General features: G+C 42.6%; 1 protein-coding gene and 1 pseudogene across 3 annotated transcripts in view; one reads left to right on the forward strand and one right to left on the reverse strand.

Moving 5' to 3' along the window:
- Positions 1 to 6,509: 6,509 nt before the first annotated feature.
- LOC148502820 (5S ribosomal RNA) lies at positions 6,510 to 6,628 on the reverse strand (annotated as a pseudogene).
- A 4,368-nt stretch (positions 6,629 to 10,996) lies between these two features.
- Positions 10,997 to 17,216, forward strand: part of LOC148502821 (cytochrome P450 2F2-like) — a 96,337-nt gene continuing 90,117 nt past the window's right edge. The window contains exon 1 of one of the 3 annotated variants that reach the window (XM_088449263.1): positions 10,997 to 11,233. The gene's annotated coding sequence lies outside the window, so the exon portion shown is untranslated. Of the gene's footprint in view, positions 11,234 to 14,531; positions 14,563 to 17,216 lie in introns of those variants that run through there. The other 2 variants (XM_088449264.1, XM_088449265.1) reach the window with 2 other exon arrangements.

A 17,216-nucleotide genomic window follows, 5' to 3' on the forward strand; every position in this document is an offset into this window, starting at 1 on the left:
TTCAACCACAAGCTCCGGAGTGATTTTGGCTCTATCACAGCCAAAATCACTCCCACTGACATCACTAGTGATGTCAGTGGGCCGGCTTCTGACGGGAGGCGTTCCCGTGGGAACGCCCCTGTCAGGGAGGCACGCCCCCGGCACGCCCACCAAAGGGGGCGTGCTGTCAGTCAACATCGACAGCACGCCCCCTTGGAAGAGACACTACGAGCGAAGAAAAATCCTTCGCTCGTCGCGTCTGGCGCATGCGCACGACGGAGCTCCCTCCGTCGTGCGCATGCTCAGTGCAGAACATCGACCCACTTGCGAGCGGACAGCCGCTCGTGAGTGGGTCTGTATCAGGCCCAAAATAGGCAAAGATTTTCACCAAGCTGGACCTTCATGGGGCCTATAACCTAATCAGAATCTTATCTGGGGATGAATGGAAGACAGACTTTAATACTCATGATGGCCACTACAAATAATTAGTCATCCCTTTTGGTTTAAGCAACGCCCCAGTTGTTTTCAAAAGTACATGAATTACATCTTCCGGGACTTATTATACAAGTATGTAGTGGTATACCTTGATGACATCCTGATATTTTCTGAAGATACAGTGAGTCATCGCCAACATAAAGTGCTTTCACGATTCAGGGCCAACCAGCTTTTCTGCAAGCTGGAAAATTGTTCCTTCGAGCAGGAGGAATTGACATTTCTGGGATACATCATTTCAGGATCATATCTTCAGATTGATCCAGAGAAGCTTTCCGCCATTGTCAACTGGCCTCATTGAGTTGGGTTGAAAGCAATACAATGCTTCCTGGGTTTTTGTAACTTCTATCGTCAATTTATTAGGAGCTACTCTTCCATTCCTTACCAGGAAGGGTAAGGATACTCGAGTATGGCCTTCTGAGGCAGAGGAAGCTGATTGTCCTTGGACTCACATTTCCATGGACTTTGTGCAGGATCTACCTTCATGCCAAGGGTTCAACACTATCCTGGTGAGGGTGGACAAGTTCTCCAACGCCACTCATTTTGGTCCAATAAAGTGTCTACCTTCAGCATAACAGTTGGCAAAAGTATTCATAAGATAAATTATTAGGTTACATGGGTTCCCTAAGGACATTGTTTTCGACAAAGAGGTGCAATTTACCTCTAGATTTTGGAGAGCATTATACAGGTGCTTTGGCATCAAACTGAGCTTCTCTTTCTCCTATCACCCCCAGAGTGATGGCCAGAGAGAGCGAGTAAACCAAGATTTGGAAAAGTTCATTTTGGATGTATGTTTCAGCCAATCAGGATGACTGGGTCTCTCTATTGCCTTGGGCTGAATTTGCCCACAATAATCTGTATCATAAGTTGTCAGGGAACTCTCCATTTTTTACTCAGTACGGTCTGTGGACCTGATTCGGACCAGCTAGCAAGGGCTTGAGCGCTCGCAAGCAGGTCAATAGTGGGCTCTGCGCACATGCAGCGGTCGCACTGCACGTGCGCAAGCCCCGGAGCGAGAAATTCTCTTGCTTCGTGGCTCACTAGAAAAGGGGTGGCTGTCGATGTTGATCGACAGCTCGCCCCATTTGTAGGCATGGTGGGGGGGTAGCTTCACAAATGGAGGTATTCCCAAGCGAACACCTGCCTTTTGTGGGCGACCCCACTGACATCACCTACCACAAGGGTCTCGTCGCAAGCCCCTATGGTCGTGATGGTCTTGACCATCACGAACATCATCCTGGCCACTCGCAATAGCTGTGGGTGATTACCCACAGCTATGCGAGCGGCCAGGGGGCCGCACACACAAGAAAAAAAAAATGCCCTGATTCAGAGCGAGCGCTCTTTCAGAACATCCGTCTCTGAATCAGTCCCTGTATCCGGTGTTACCTGACTTACCAGGTCTTCGATCAGTGTCACTTCCAGCCATTTGTGGTACAGTGAACCATTTTTTTTAAATTTGGAAGGAGGTAAAGAGAAATTTATGCAAAGCCTCCTCAAGGTATAAACTGTTTGCAGACAGGAAGAGAAAGGGTCTGGTACTGAGTCCTGGTGATGAAGTTAGATAGAGTTCCCACGATGAAGTTCACTCCAAGATACATCAGTCCCTTCCAGATTCTTAAGGTGATTAGTCCAGTGGCATTCTGTCTAAAACTTCCTGGTACACTTAAGATATCCAATGTATTTCATATGTCCCTCCTAAAACCCCTGGTGCTTAATAGTTTTCAGCACCCTGCAATCCTACCTCAGCAATTTCTGTAGACCATCAGGAAGAATAGGAAGTGAAGCAGATCCTGGACACCAGGATTTCTAGGGTATCTGTTCAGTTCTTGGTAGACTGGGAGGGGTATGGCCCTAAGGAACATTGTTGGGTGAAGGCTTCAGACATTCGCGCACCTCAACTTCTTCAGAAATTCCATCAGAAGTTTCCTGGCAAGCCACTTTTAGCATGTTCAGTGCACACCCCTAGAGGAGGGGGTAATGTCACAGTGCGCCAGACACCGGCAGGCACTTACCGCATCTGGCGGCATTGTTCTATGGCAGGGCAGTGGTTGGGGAGTCCCCGGCACCCACTGCTATGTAGTGCTCCTACCCCCCAGCATCATGGTACAGGCGGGCACGTACGCCAACCTGAAAGTATTTAAAGAGATATACACTCCTCCGTGAGACATCACAGAAGGCGCCCTAATTCAAGCCCTGCCTCTATAAGGAAGTCCTGGGAGCACTCCTGTACCAGAGTATAGGCTCTGAAACCTTACTCCAGCGTTCCTGTGTAAACTCATTGCTTGATCCTGACCTTGGCTTTGCTCATGACCCGATTTCGTCTGCTCCCTGGTACTATGCTTGGTAATCCAGTTTTGACCTTGGCTATCCTTCGTGACCTGTATATGTCTGTTCCCTGGTACTGCACTTGGTAATCAGGTTTTGACCTTGGCTATCCTTCATGACCTGCATATGTCTGCTCCCTGGTACAGAGAGCATCAGGGCTATGTTTATGTAGTCTCCAAACCTTAAAATATTCCCTAAAAACTAACCTCTTCAGACAAGCTTATCAGATTCCAGAACCTACCACTTAACCTTCATAGCTTCCATATCTAATTACATCCCCTCTTACAGTCCACACATAACCTCAGACATTTTCTTTCTTCACTTTTATATCCTCCTGACCTTTGGCCAGCATCCCTATGTGGCTGGATCATACAGCCCACAAATAACCTCTGCAATCAGGCTGGGCCAATATGCGATATGTAGCACTTATCCTTGTGTATCAATGCCTATTTCTCTATAGATTTAAACTTGTGAGCAGGGCCTTCCTTCCTCTATGTCTGTCTGTTATTACCCAATTTTGTTCTATTAATGTCCCCAATTGTAAAGCGCAGCAGAATATGTAGCGCTATTTTTGAAACTGTTAATAAAAAAAGAAATGAAATGGTGGCGGGTTTCAGGTGAAGATTTAACGCAGCATTAACATCTTGCTGGGCTTTACGCTTAATATTATTGTGCCGCTTTAAATTCTCACCTAAAACCTGCCAAGAAGCAACGGCTTCTTGTGTGACTGTAACACTTTTGAGAAATTTTTACTTAAAAATGTGAAGCAAAACCTTCGATCATAACTCTTGCATGTTTGATCCTTATTTCTGCACATGCCAGGTGTTCCAACTTGGCCACATTCTGCATTTAAAATTAGATCAGCAAGCCAGGCAATACGTGCAATTTTTTAAGAGTGCTTTGTACTTTTGAGTCCATCTCAGCATGGGCAGCACAGATGGTACAGTATAATGCAGTGATTGTCAAACTCAGTCATCAGGACCCCACACTGAACACGTTTTCCAGGTTACCCAGCAGGTGCACAGGTGTATTCATTACTCGCTGACACATTTTAAAAGATCCACAGGTGGAGCAAATTATTTCTGTGAGGAGACCTGGAACACATGAACTGTTTGGGGTCCTGAGGACCAAGTGTGAGAACCTGTGATGTAATCGTTAGCATTACTGCCTCACAGCACTGAGGTTGTGGGTTCGACTTTCACTATGTCCCTAACTGTGTGGAGTTTGTATATTCTCTCTGAGCTTGTGTGGGTTTCCTCCGGATACTCTGATTTCCTGCCACACTCCAAAAATATGCTAGCATGTTAATTGGCTCCTAACAAAATTAACCTTAGTGTGTATGTATGTGTGCGTGTGATAGGGAATATAGGTTGTAAGCTCTACTGGGGCAGGGACTGATGTCAATTGGCAAATATTATCTGTAAAGCGAGTGCTCGCTCTGAATGAGGGCAGACACTTTTTTTTAAAATCTGGCCTCCTGGCTGCTAGCTAAGCTGTGGGTGACCACCCACAGCTTTAGCAGGCGGCCAGGTGATGGTCGCAATGGTCTTGACCATCGCGACCATCGGGTAGGTGGTAGGGTCTCATCTGCCGCAAGCCCCAGTGAGCTTTTGGCTCTAATAGAGCCGGAAGCTCACTACTGACATCACTCGTGATGTCAGTAGGGCCGCCCCCAAATGGTAGGCGTTCCTTCTGGAACCCACCCCCTCCCCACCTACAAAACGGGGCAAGCTGTCGATCTACATCAACAGCCACCCCGTTTGTAGTGAGCCCTGGAGCGAGAGAGTTTCTCTCTCACTCCGGGGCTTGTGCACGTGCAGTGCACATGCGGCACGTGCGCAGTGCCCCACCATTGACCCACTTGCGAGCGCATATAGCGCTTGCAAGCGGGTCTGCATGAGGGCTTATGTGTGCACTAAATAAATGGTAATAAATAATAAGCCCCATTATTTGTTTGAATCACTAAAATCTCACACCATTGATTAAAGCTCCCCGAGTATCTCCTCAATAACTCTATTACCCTTTTGAGCAATTCAGGTCACAATTTAATTTATTAATCACAACCAAATCCCCATTAGTAATATGGGCCAGTTTATCCAAAGATTAAAGTATAGTAAATTGATTATTTCCACTTTATAACTGTTTAGTGTTGAATATAACTTACTGTTCAAACTAAACAATATCAAAACTTTGAGAGGATTGTATGGATGCTGTATAATTCAGTCTTTATTTTTAATGTGCTTATTTTATTTTATATTTACTCTAATTATAGTGATAATTCTTACACAAATTTTCAAAAAATTAAACAAAAGGTGGAAGTTGAATAAAGATATATCAATCCAGCGACAGGCGTCTCACAAACTTTAAAGTTGAAAGTGCACGTGCAAAATTTAAATAAACATAAGTGAAATATAGATACAATCTAAATTTTAAAAAAAAATGTATTCAAGAATTCAGACAAAGATAATGAAAGTATTTGATATATAAATAAATAACACATACAGAAATTACCAGAAGCTTAAAAATAGCTTATCTTGATAGCTCATTCAAGGCAAGAGTTCAGCTTTCTCAACGCGTTTCAGCCAATGGGACTTTTTCAAGGGATACTAGCTGTCACAAAGGAACTCATATTTATACTAGACTTAACAGGACTCATTATGCATCGTTAGGTGAAATGATTACATCACTTCCGGCGATCATGGTGCAATGTAACCATGGCACCCTTAAAAGAACACTATAAATTCATCACCAAACTATATCATAAACCAGTGATCTGGTAACTTGCATACATATGAAAAAAATTTATTACGAGTGATTGTGAAAATGAATTAAATATCTGTCCAACGGTGCTTCTGTGCCTCCGGAGGATGACTTCCGCCCTTCTTTACCGCTTCTGCCCTCATCGTAGTAAGATCGACTTCCGTTTGCTCTGTGTCATGCCGTCCTCTCTCGATGACCATGTGGTGCCCGGCAGATGACTTCCGCCATCCTCGTAAGGACTCCAGCACTCAGATCACCCTCTGCTCGCTCCATGCAACTTCCGCCCTTTGTTCACATAGTACCCGGCAGGTGGGTGAGCTTCCGCCCAACTCGTAATGTCATCGCGTGCCTTCAACGGGATGCCGCTCGCTGCAGTACACACCTATCTGCCTAGAAGGAGCCAATTGCATATTTTTAGTAGATGTTAGCACTCATGAGGTTGCGACCACCATATTTGAATAGGTTAATTTTTGCCCATATTACGTTAAAAATAAATAAATATATATATATATATATATATATACAAAAACTGGTATCGAGTTCAATAAATGTAAAATGGGACTATAGATGAAGGGGGGGTTATCAACATATACAAACAGATATAGACAGTAACCCAAGTAAATAAATATGAAATAATATATAGTATCAATTACAGCTTCTACAGATTGTTTTAATATAGATGTGTACAGCTCCACTAGTCATAGTATATCATTTACTAGGATAAAACAGTGAATGTATAGCATTAAAAAGTTGATAATTAAAAAATAAATGATGAAAAAATGAGTGAAAAAATATATGAAAAAAATGGAAAGAATGCTTATAACAGTATTCAGAAAATGGATAACAGCTGGGGAGATCTTGACTATGACCAAACAGCATCTTCTTGGATTTCATGTTCTTCCAAGGATTGAGTGGAAGTGTATGCCCTTATCTACGTATGTATGTATGTATGGACTCTACAACACCTGGTATTCCCAGTAGGTCTCCCATCCAAGTACTGGCCAGGCCCACATATGCTTTGCTTCCAAGATCGGACGAGATTGGGCATATACACACTGGTGTGGTTGTAGGTCACTATTTATACATATGCCTGCCAACTTGTCCTTTACAAGAATGGAGCAATTTCATAGCTGTCGTTAAATCCTCTTGCTGCCATAGTGTTGAGTTCAAAAATCCAAAACATTTCTCTTCTTGAAAGTTTTTTTTCCCAGATCTCCCCCTCTTTCTCCCAATGTCACATGTTCTATCACTTTGAAGGTAAGGTCCTCAGGGTTTGAGTCATGTTGAGCTGAAAAATGCTTCAATACCCCATGCTCTTCAATTTTATTCTTAATATTGCAGACATGTTCCTGAATCCTCAGTTTCAATGGTCTCTTGGTCTTGCCTAAATATTTAAGTCCGCATTTGCACTCCAAAAGATAGATTGTGGATGTGGTATTACAATTCCTATAGTTTTTTATTTTATATTCTTTGGAGTTATCAAAATTGCAGAAGATTTTCCTACGTGGATGAATGAATTTGCAAACATTGCAGTGCCCACACTTAAAACAACCTAGACATCTTGGTATAATCTCATTATTCCTGGATACCTCATCCTTAATCATACTTGGTGCAAGTAGGTCCTTCAGATTTCTTCCTTTCTTAAACAGAATGTCAGGCCTTGGGGGAAGAGCTTCTTTCAGTACTGGGTCCATAAGAAGTATGTGCCAATGTTTCTCTAATGAGCTCTTTATTCTATTTTCATGTCCGTTGTATGTGGTCACAAAAGGAACAAATTTATTTTCCACGTTCTTAATTTTATAGGTCATCAAATCATCCCTTACTAAACTCTTTGTTTTCTCTGCCGCTTGTGTGAGTAAATCAGTAGGATATACTTTGTTTAAGAATCTCTCAGTGTATACCTTGATTTGTTCTTCACAGTCCTGTTCCTATGTGCAATTGCGCTTTATTCTATGAAACTGGGAATAAGGAATGTTTTCTTTCCATTTTTTCAAATGGCCACTTTTAAAATGCAAATAGCTATTAGTGTCCACTCCTTTAATAAAGTTGCTTGTAATAATCTTCTCATTCTCATGGGTTAAAATCAAATCTAAAAATTCAACTGAAGTATTACTAAAATTGGACGTGAACTTCAGGTTAAAATTATTTATTGAAATGTGATTTAAAAACTGTTTAAAAAGACTTTCAGGCCCTTCCCAAATGATTAAGATGTCGTCAATGTTCCTTTTATAAAGTTTAATATTCTTTAAAAATGGGTTATTCTTATACACATAATTCTCCTCCCTGATTGCCCATAAAAATATTTGCGAAGCTGGGTGCAAAACTGGTACCCATAGCCGTGCCACAGATTTGTTGGTAAAAGACATCTAAAAATTTTAAATAATTGTGAGTAAGGATAAAAGACATCAAATAACATAAAAATTCCCGATGGATTGGGCTAATGCAAGCATCCACCTCTAAAACTTCTCTACAAGCATTAACTCCTTTTTGTGCTCGATGCAGGTATACAAAGCCTGTATATCAGTTGTGACCCAGGAATATGATTGTTGCCATGTAATCTCTTTAAGACATTGTAAGACATTAGTAGTATCTTTCAGGTATGAATCCAGTTTGATGACATATTTCTGTAAAAACACATTCACATACTCGGAAAGATGGGAGGTGAGAAAGTCAATGCCTGCCACTATTGGGCGACCTGGTGGTGATGTCATAGATTTGTGAATTTTGGGTAAGAAATAAAATATGGGGGTAATAGGGTTGGTCTGCATTAAATACTGGAATTCTTCTTTACTTAGAGTCCCCTTATGGAGACCATTAATCAATAGTGATCTCAACTCCTCCAAATAATCTTCCAAGGGGTCTCCTTTTAATGGTCTGTATGAATTTGCATCACTTAATAATTTTTCTGCTTCCTTAAGGTAGGCTGCATGATCCATGATGACCAACCCCCCCCTTTATCAGCTTGTTTTAAAATGACATCTTTATTCCTTTGTATTTCCTTTAAAGCATGTTTCTCATCATTCTTTAAATTAGATTTTTTCAATTTCTCCCCCTCCATTTCACATATGTCCTTTTTCACTTTTTCATAGAACACGTCTATATGGCTGCCTTTAGGTTCTAAGGGATAGTAGGTAGATTTGCATTTTAAACCTGATTTAGAAGGTGTATTTATATAATTCCTTATCGGTGCTGTTTCTTTCCTCATAAAATGTCTCTTTAACGTCAGATTTCTCACAAATTTATTAAAATCGATATATACATCAAACTTGTTCATATTTGATATGGGCGCGAAATTGAGTCCCTTGCTTAATAATTTAATCTCAAATTCTGTCAGTGCATGGCTTGATAAATTAAAAATGCCTTGTTGTTTGAGGTCTACTAGAGGTGTCTTCTTTTGAGGTAACTTCCTCCTGCCGCCCCATTTTCCTCTTCTTCTCTTAGTCTTCTTTTCAAAGGTGACGCTACTGTAGCTGTTTCTTTCAACGGTGGTTTTCTTTGATCATTGGGTGTATCTGGGCCCGGAAATAAAAAAATAGGCTGATGTGTGTCCACTTCACTATTGGAGTTAATTCTTTGTAGAGCTGTAAATCTGTTCCTTGTATATGTAGTTCTGTATCTTGGTGATGGTTCATCCCTGAAATTACTGTATCTCCTCCTTGGGACTTGTTTCCAGGTTTGATTAGTCCTTGTAGGTGTGAAATGGGATGTCTGATTTGAAGTCTGGAATCTCGTCCATTGTTTAATTCTATTGGTTTCATAGTCCTGTTTGTCCCTAACAAACTTTCTCTCTTTGCCTTTAATTACCAATTCTTCTGTTCTTTCTAATTTTTTCATTAGTACCAGGTGAAAGTTGAACTCGGGACAAAGACAATCTTGTATTGTGAAATATCTTGTTTGTGGCTTATGCAACTATTCCCTGGCATCCAGCACATTAAGCCTGACAACAATTTAACATTCTCAGAGAAAACTGCAACTTTAGATTGATAGATTCAGAATAAGCGTTTTAAGGTAAGTGACCTGATATGTTCTCTAAGTTTGTCCTTTTCCAGCCACAAGTTAGGTCACGTTAGAAATGTAATATTTAATTAAAGGCTGTTCCCGGCAATTATGAATGTAATGACAAATGTCAGATCAAAATACTTTTGTTCCCTACTGTTCCTTCCCTTCCAACTGTCATATTGAAATCATCTATGCTTAGAATGAATGAATGTGCCAATATATGCCATTTGTTATTGTAACCAAGTACTGTGGGCCTCATTCAGTAAGGATCACAAGTGCTAAAGTGCGCGCAGATGGCCAATGTATGCGTTCTGCGCATGCGTATGCATCGCAGTGCGCAAACTCTTCACTGCAATCAGGAAAGTGATGGCAGTGAGTATGATGTGGGGTGGTCAGCAAAACGAAGGCGTGCCAGTGTGTTTGAACACCGTTACAGGGTCATGCATAAATTAGCCACTGCAATGGCATACACAGCCTGAGCTCTCACTGCGTACAGGAAGTTTAGCAATTTCTGAGTAAGGTCTAACCTTGTGTAAGTGTGCAGGAGGCTCAGATGTTACTCGATGTTCCCGATGTTTCTGCAGACTTGCTAAGTATTATGAAAGTAACCCCATCCCCCTGTGATTACCACATTGCGATCACATTCACTTGCATAATTTTGCAGCAGAACTGCTATCTTACGATCCGTGCTGAATCAGGCCCTGTGTTTTGTGGATCCAGCCATGTTCTTGCATAAGTCATACAGCAGATAAATACATTGTCCAGGAACTAATGAATGCTACTTATAAGCCTTTTCCACTGCTGCAATAACCAGGGCCAGACATAGGAATGACCCGGGTAAGGGGCAGTGTAAACAGGTCACATGGGTGCAGTGTGACCGGTGCCAACCCGGGAATAACCCAGGTCAGCGCGGTGAGAAAGCGGTCTATCTCAGGTCTGATCCATTTTTTTTAAGCATGTTCTAAATCCCGGGTTGGACCCAGAATTGTGGTGGCAAAGGGGTATTACATATCCTGTGAGTGGGCCTGATGATAAATGGATTATCTAATCAGTGTAAATTGTAATTTTCAACAGACAAAATGTTATGTCTCTTGAACTTTGCTTAGATTGATCCAACTGTATTGTGCTCTGAATCTATGGGCATGATTTATTAATAATCACAGATTTGACATGATGGGTTTATGCTATCACTTTACTTCTGGGTTTGGACCTTGCCCATTAGCTAAGTTGAGTGGCTCTTAATTGTTCTAAGTTTGAGCAAGATAGACAGCCTGTAAGCATAACAGCACAGGGTTAGAGAAAAAAAAATTATTTTGTAATGTCTCCCAAACCAGCCCCTTTCTTTTCTTCAGCCAATCCCAGAAGAACACACCCAAATCTGCTTGGAAAGGGACAGAATAATTTGGGAATTTAGACCTTTTTAAAAAGGAAGGAACTTGAGAGTGAGGTTGCTGTTCCTGAGGAGGAAAGCGGAGTGTGGAGGGTGGTCTCCTATCAGTTAGAGTGTGCAACACAACCCTACAGTAAGGAGAAGTCTAGTAGGCTTCTGCTGGACTAAGAAACTCGCACATGCCTCTACAGATTATTGAATATAAGTGTCTTGTTTCTGGAGAGAGTGAATTTATCTGTCAGAATACTGGAACGTAGAGTGCTGTCTCCTCCCAGGTGAACTGTGTAGGTAAGATCTTAACTAGGTTTTTTTTTTAACCCTATCCTGACTATTGTTTAGTTTACTATTTACTGTTATATTGTTGCATTGTTACTTTGACATATATAAAATATACCATTGTATCTTCCCTGTTGTCTGTGCAATCTTGAACTTTAGGGTACTCCAATTGGAATAGTGAGCCCTTTCCCTAAAACCTGCCTCACAGTTTATGCGTTTTTATTTTACTTTTACATTTTTGGATTGAAAGCCTTGAAAACATACGGAACCTGCCTTGGATGTAGTTGAGTAAAAAAGGGGTGAATGAGGGTTTGTCTTGGGTCATTTTTATTAAATTTAAATACTTCTTTTACCTAAAGCAGCATGCTTTTGCAGTCATAATTATGCTGGTATTTATAGTTCTACAATAGTATATCATCATACTTTACTAGAACACATGTACAGTTCTTTATTCTGAGTTGAGGCTCTGCATATAGGAGCATACACACTATTTTGCGTATGCATTTTTCCGTGTAAAATATGGTCACTTTACATAACACTCTGAACCTGATTCAGACCCGCTCGCTAGATGCGAATGCTCGCTGGCAAAAGGGGCAGGATATGTAAATTAAGCGCTCGCACTGCATCGCATGTGGACGCCCACTGTGTGTTAGCGAGTTATGGCAAAGTGCGCTCACAAGTGTCTGAAGACGCCCCCTTGCCACTCGCAACACACATCATCTCCGGGCAATGTAGGATTAATCGGGACCATCGTGAGCCATTTGAGCTGCTCGCAACCCTTGGGGTTACCTTTCCCCGTCTCAAGCACTGCGATCAGTGTGGGCTCAAATACATGCAGGTGACGTGTACAATGAGGCAACTATGCTAATTATGCACGCCCTTTAAACAGCGTTTTGGCAGGCAGACACGCCTGCGTTCGCAACACCACTCCCCTGTTCACATGCACTTTCCCCTGTTCCCACCCACAAATGGTGCTGTCTGTCACTCAAAGCAGCGACCTGATAGTGGCTTACGAGCTACCAAAATCAGATCGCAACTAAGGCTGCGAATTATATGCATGCGCAGATGGGTGAAAATCGCTCACAACGAGCAATTGTGCCTTAGCAAACGGGTCTGAATCAGGTTCTCTGCGTCATGTCCCTTTATAGTAATTATATAGTGTATTTTACAAATCATATTTTTTTGTGCAGACTCGGATTAGTTACATTTTTCCCGCCAATATTAGATTTTTCCCGCCATAAATTGGGTCTCGGAAAGAGGCAAAACGTCATCTTTCATGAACAAACATCATCTTTCCTGGACAAAAGTCCAGGAAAGACCTGATTTTTGGCAGGAAAAATAGGAATTTGGTGGGAAAATCTGACCTAATCCGAGCCTGTACATCTCTATATATTTTGATTTCTCCAATATTAGTGTTATCAAGTTTGAATCTAACAGTGTACACTAATGTACCATTCCTAGGCTTTTCACAATAAATCCTTTAATAATAAAGTAAACAGGTAATTGTAAGGAAGACTGAGACTAGGGGCTTTATTTAGAAAGCAGGTGAAAATTAAAAATGGCACATCTCTACCTATAACACAGGATTCTTCTCTATATTGTAGATGGAATGATGAATTATTCTCAATAATTATGAATTATGCAATTAAAAGATATTCAAAAGACTGAATTTAAGATCTGTACCTATATACAAATTATGAAAACAGTACTGTATACCTTTAAAATGTAGGGATCTATGTACTAAGCAGTGATAAGTTACAGAGTGAAAAGTGATAAGTCTGTGATAAGTGCCAGCCAATCAGCTCCCAACTGTCATTTTTCAAACACAGCCTGTGAGATGACAGTTGGAAGCTGATTGGCTGGTACTTATGACAGACATCACTTTTCACTCTGTCATTTATCACTGCTTAGTACATAGACCCCATAGTCTTGTGTGCGAAGTTGATGGGTTTTCCATGTAAATGTACATGAATGAAGTTTCGATAGAATGAGATGGAATTTCAGTATAAGTTTCTAAATTTTTCATATATATCAGAAGTGGCATTTATTTTGAATAAGTAATCACTTTAACCATCTGCATTATTACCAGGTTCTAAGGCGTACTGTCTGACTGATTCACTATCTTCTTGACACCAGCAGCTGAAGCACACCGTGACAGAGGGGAAAGTGAGGTGGATTCTCCCTTTTTCCAGACACATTGATCAGGCTTTGTGAAGACACAACACTATTTTATTATAGTTCAAGTGATACAAAGTAAATTAGAATTTGCAATAGATTACTTCTCTCAGACTCATGCCCAGCTAAAGCAAGTTGATACAATTTAAAACAGTATCACGTAACTTAAAACAGTAATTTACGATAACAATTTTGACACAGTGGTAGAAATGATCGCGTGTCGGGTCAACCCTTGCTTCCAAACACTTAACTGACATTTTTTTCTGGCAAAACGGTCAGAACGGGCCAGGTCCGCAGGAGAGTCCGGGGAGTCAGAGGAGATCTATTCTGCACATGTGTAGAATGGATTTCCTCTGCAAAAGCACAGCAGGGTGGTGTGGTCGCACCTTGTCTGCTGAAGCACAGTTGACTGCGTTCGCATCCCATGCGATCACGTAGAACTGATGTGCAACCTCAGCTGGCTGGAAAACAGAAATAAAACCGTCAATTATGGCTTAATATACTTGCACAAAGACTAGAAATACGGCAGGGCACAGCCACTATAAAGCTGCTTTAGGCAATTCGAGCATGCACATGTAGAAATGACACAAAGCAGGCCTTTGGCAGATGAATGCTTGTATAATGGCGTTGTTTCCAAAAGATGATGAAGCGATACCACTATGTAGATTGCTTGACAATTTAACACACACACTGACGGAAGTGATTTGCAACAGGTCTCGAGCAATAGCACTTCAGGTGGGTATAGGCTGTTTTCCAAATGCCAAACAGAGTCTCTTTGCAGTAAGCATAGCAGGTATACATACACAATGGTGGGAACAATATGCCACCAACTTTAAGCAATAACAGTACAAGTGAATTCATGCACTGTTTCTAAAGAAAGACCTGGCAGAGTCTATTGTGTAGCTTGCCAGGTGTACACACACATGAGTAGAAACAACAATTAGCCAGACTTTGACAGGTGAATGCAGGTATTGACAAAGCAATGTCTCTAGGCAGATAGCTTGACAGGTATGCACAGACAATAGTGGGAAAAATATGCAGCCTACTTTAAGCAATAACAGTTTTAACAGTTCCCTATTACTGTTTCCACCAGCTGAGGTTCACACAACAGAAAGCGACCAGGTGATAAAGACAATTAGACTCAACCAGCAGACAAAAAGCCTAAGGTAATTCAAACAAAAGTAATAAATAGCAAAGGCTGGCAGATTGCAACACTGATTAGCATTTGTATGTAATTCTGGAATATCAAGACAGCATTGCATTAAATCTCATATTAGCATAAAACACTAAAGCTGGTCACACACTAGACCAACTTTCATCCAACCATCCAACTAGTTGATTGGTTGGAATGAAAATCTGGTAAGGAATGGTAGTAACTGATGATCAGCAATTTGCTCCTAAATGCCAGAAAACAGATGAAAATGGTCGTTCCGACAAGTTTGTTAAATGTTTGATGTAAACAATTTGTTCAAACAACAGTTTTTGTCCATTTTCCGGCGTTTGGGAGCAAATTGCTGATTATCATTTGCTTTCATACCTTACCAGATTTTCTTTCCAACCAATCAACTAGTTGGCTGGTTGGATGTAAGTTGGTCTAGTGTGTGGCCAGCTTTACCAGGCAGTAATGCAACTTCAACTAGCATTAGCAATTAGCATAAAACATTAGCAGACTGATTTGAACACTGTGACATAAAATGACTAGTAATGCAACGTCAATTAACATTAACATAACATAACATTAGCAGATGTTTCACACAATAACCTTAGATTATTAATAATGCAAATTAAATTGGCAATTAGTATAAAACATTACCAGAATTGCACCATGAAAACCCAGATCCACACCTAACAAACCACCATCACTTCCCACATGACACTTCCCACATGGCCTGGCACATGTGCAGTGCTTAAAGGTGACAGGATTGCAGTTACTCTAGGATCTTGCTCCTGTTCAGCTAAGTCCATCCGGCAGGTGCCTATGGGACGCCTAGTATTGGCTAAGAAACAAAGGCTACCAAGGTTTAACAAAGGCAGCTAAAGTTAACCCCTAAAGTCCCACAGAGTAAAAAGGGCAACGGTGCTCCTAATTGGACCAAGTTAGCCTGCCCTGTGCTGTGGAAAAGGCTACTACAGGGGCACCAATATTGGGGAAGAAAGAGATAAAACTATGGGGCTTTCACCACAAGCAGGGTTTCTTCCACCCAAATCAATTCCTGGGTATGCCATCCGCGAGCCCAGGATGCACTGCACCGCAACAGGCTGCACTATGTCAGAAGGCCCACAAGCAGGGTCTGGTGCTCGACCAAAGCAAGGGAGGGGATCCTGAGTGGAGGGTGACAGAAGTATCCTCAGCGGGGTCCCAGTGGCAGGCACTGGATGGGTGGGCATTCCTCTGAATCTGGCAGCACAGCTCCCTCTGGCGGCTCCTCCACTGGGTCTGGTCAGCAACAGCAGCTTCCCTCACAGCGATGGGTACCCTTCACAGGCGCTGTGGATCCTCTCGCCATTAGTCTGGCATTAGTCTGGTCTCTATGCTTGCAGGCAGGTAGGTGTATGACTTTGGTGCTCTCACTGGCTTGAAGCGGGGGTCCTGCAGGATCTCCGATCAGCAGGGGCTGTCCTCAGTGGGTCCAGTAAGCTGGGGCGTTTCCTCCAGCAGTCAGGTGTGTGGCGACATAATCCACAGGTCCCTGGTCTCTCCACATCTCCACATTGGTCACTCTGCGAGGTCCTTAGGGCTATTTTACATGCAACCTGATGGTTTTTTCCTGTGGGTCAGTCACTTTCACATACAATGGTTTTGTGCCATGGGTGATGTTTTTGCCGTGTGTAATCAATCCTTAACACTGAAACTGTGGACGGCAGCCAACCTAGTCAGTGGATAAAACGGCTGTAAAATGGTGACTGTGCCGTGTTCTTGCTGTTTTTGTGCAGTATGGAAGCCCTTATCTATTTTTAGCATCAATTAAAGTTTAACAATGGTAAAAAAAAAAGTAAATTTTTTTGCTGACAGACAAAACCGTTGTGTGTGACATAGGTCTTTGGCTTTTCTCTTTACTGTCTCCAGGGGGTCCTTCCTTCCTCGTCGGCACTGGCTGTGTTGGCAGTGCAGTTGTGCCAGTGGTGTCTTTAGTGCAGGTTTGCTGGCTGTGTCGGCAGAGTGGGGTTCCTGATGGTGTCCTCAGTACATGGAATGGCAGTGCTGCGGTGATGGCAGTATCCTCAGTGAAGGGTACCGGTGATGTCGGCAGTGCGGGTGTGCCAGCGGTGTCTTTAGTGCAGGTTTGCTGGCTGTGTCGGCAGTTCGGGGGTGCAAGCGGGGGTGCCAACGGTGTCTTTAGTGCAGGTTTGCAGGCTGTGTTGGCTGTGCGGGGGTGCCAGCAGTGTCTTTAGTGCAGGTTTGCTGGCTGTGTCGGCAGTGCGGGGGTGCCAGCAGTAACCTCAGTGCAGGTTTGCTGGCTGTGTTGGCAGTGTAGGGGTTCCAGCGGTGTCTTTAGTGCAGGTTTGCTGGCTGTGTCGGCAGTGTGGGGGTTGCTTGCGGTGTCCTCAGTACATGGAATGGCAGTGCTGCGGTGCTGGCAGTGTTCTCAGTGAAGGGTGCCGGCGGTGTCGGCAGAGCAGGGGTGCCAGCGGTGTCCTCAGTGCATGTGTGCTGACAGTGTCGGCAGTGCAGGGGTGCTGGTGGTGTCCTCAGTGTGGGAGTGTCGGCAGTGTGGGGGTCGCTGACATTGTCCTCAGTACATGGGGCTGCAGTTCAGGAGTGTAGGCAGTGGTGGTGTCAGCAGCAGGGGATGCTGCCAGTGAGGGTGCCGGCGGCTTC

This window comes from Taudactylus pleione, unplaced genomic scaffold (genome assembly GCF_031769625.1).
Source record: "Taudactylus pleione unplaced genomic scaffold, aTauple2 ptg000481l, whole genome shotgun sequence".
Classification (NCBI taxonomy): Eukaryota; Metazoa; Chordata; class Amphibia; order Anura; family Myobatrachidae; genus Taudactylus; species Taudactylus pleione.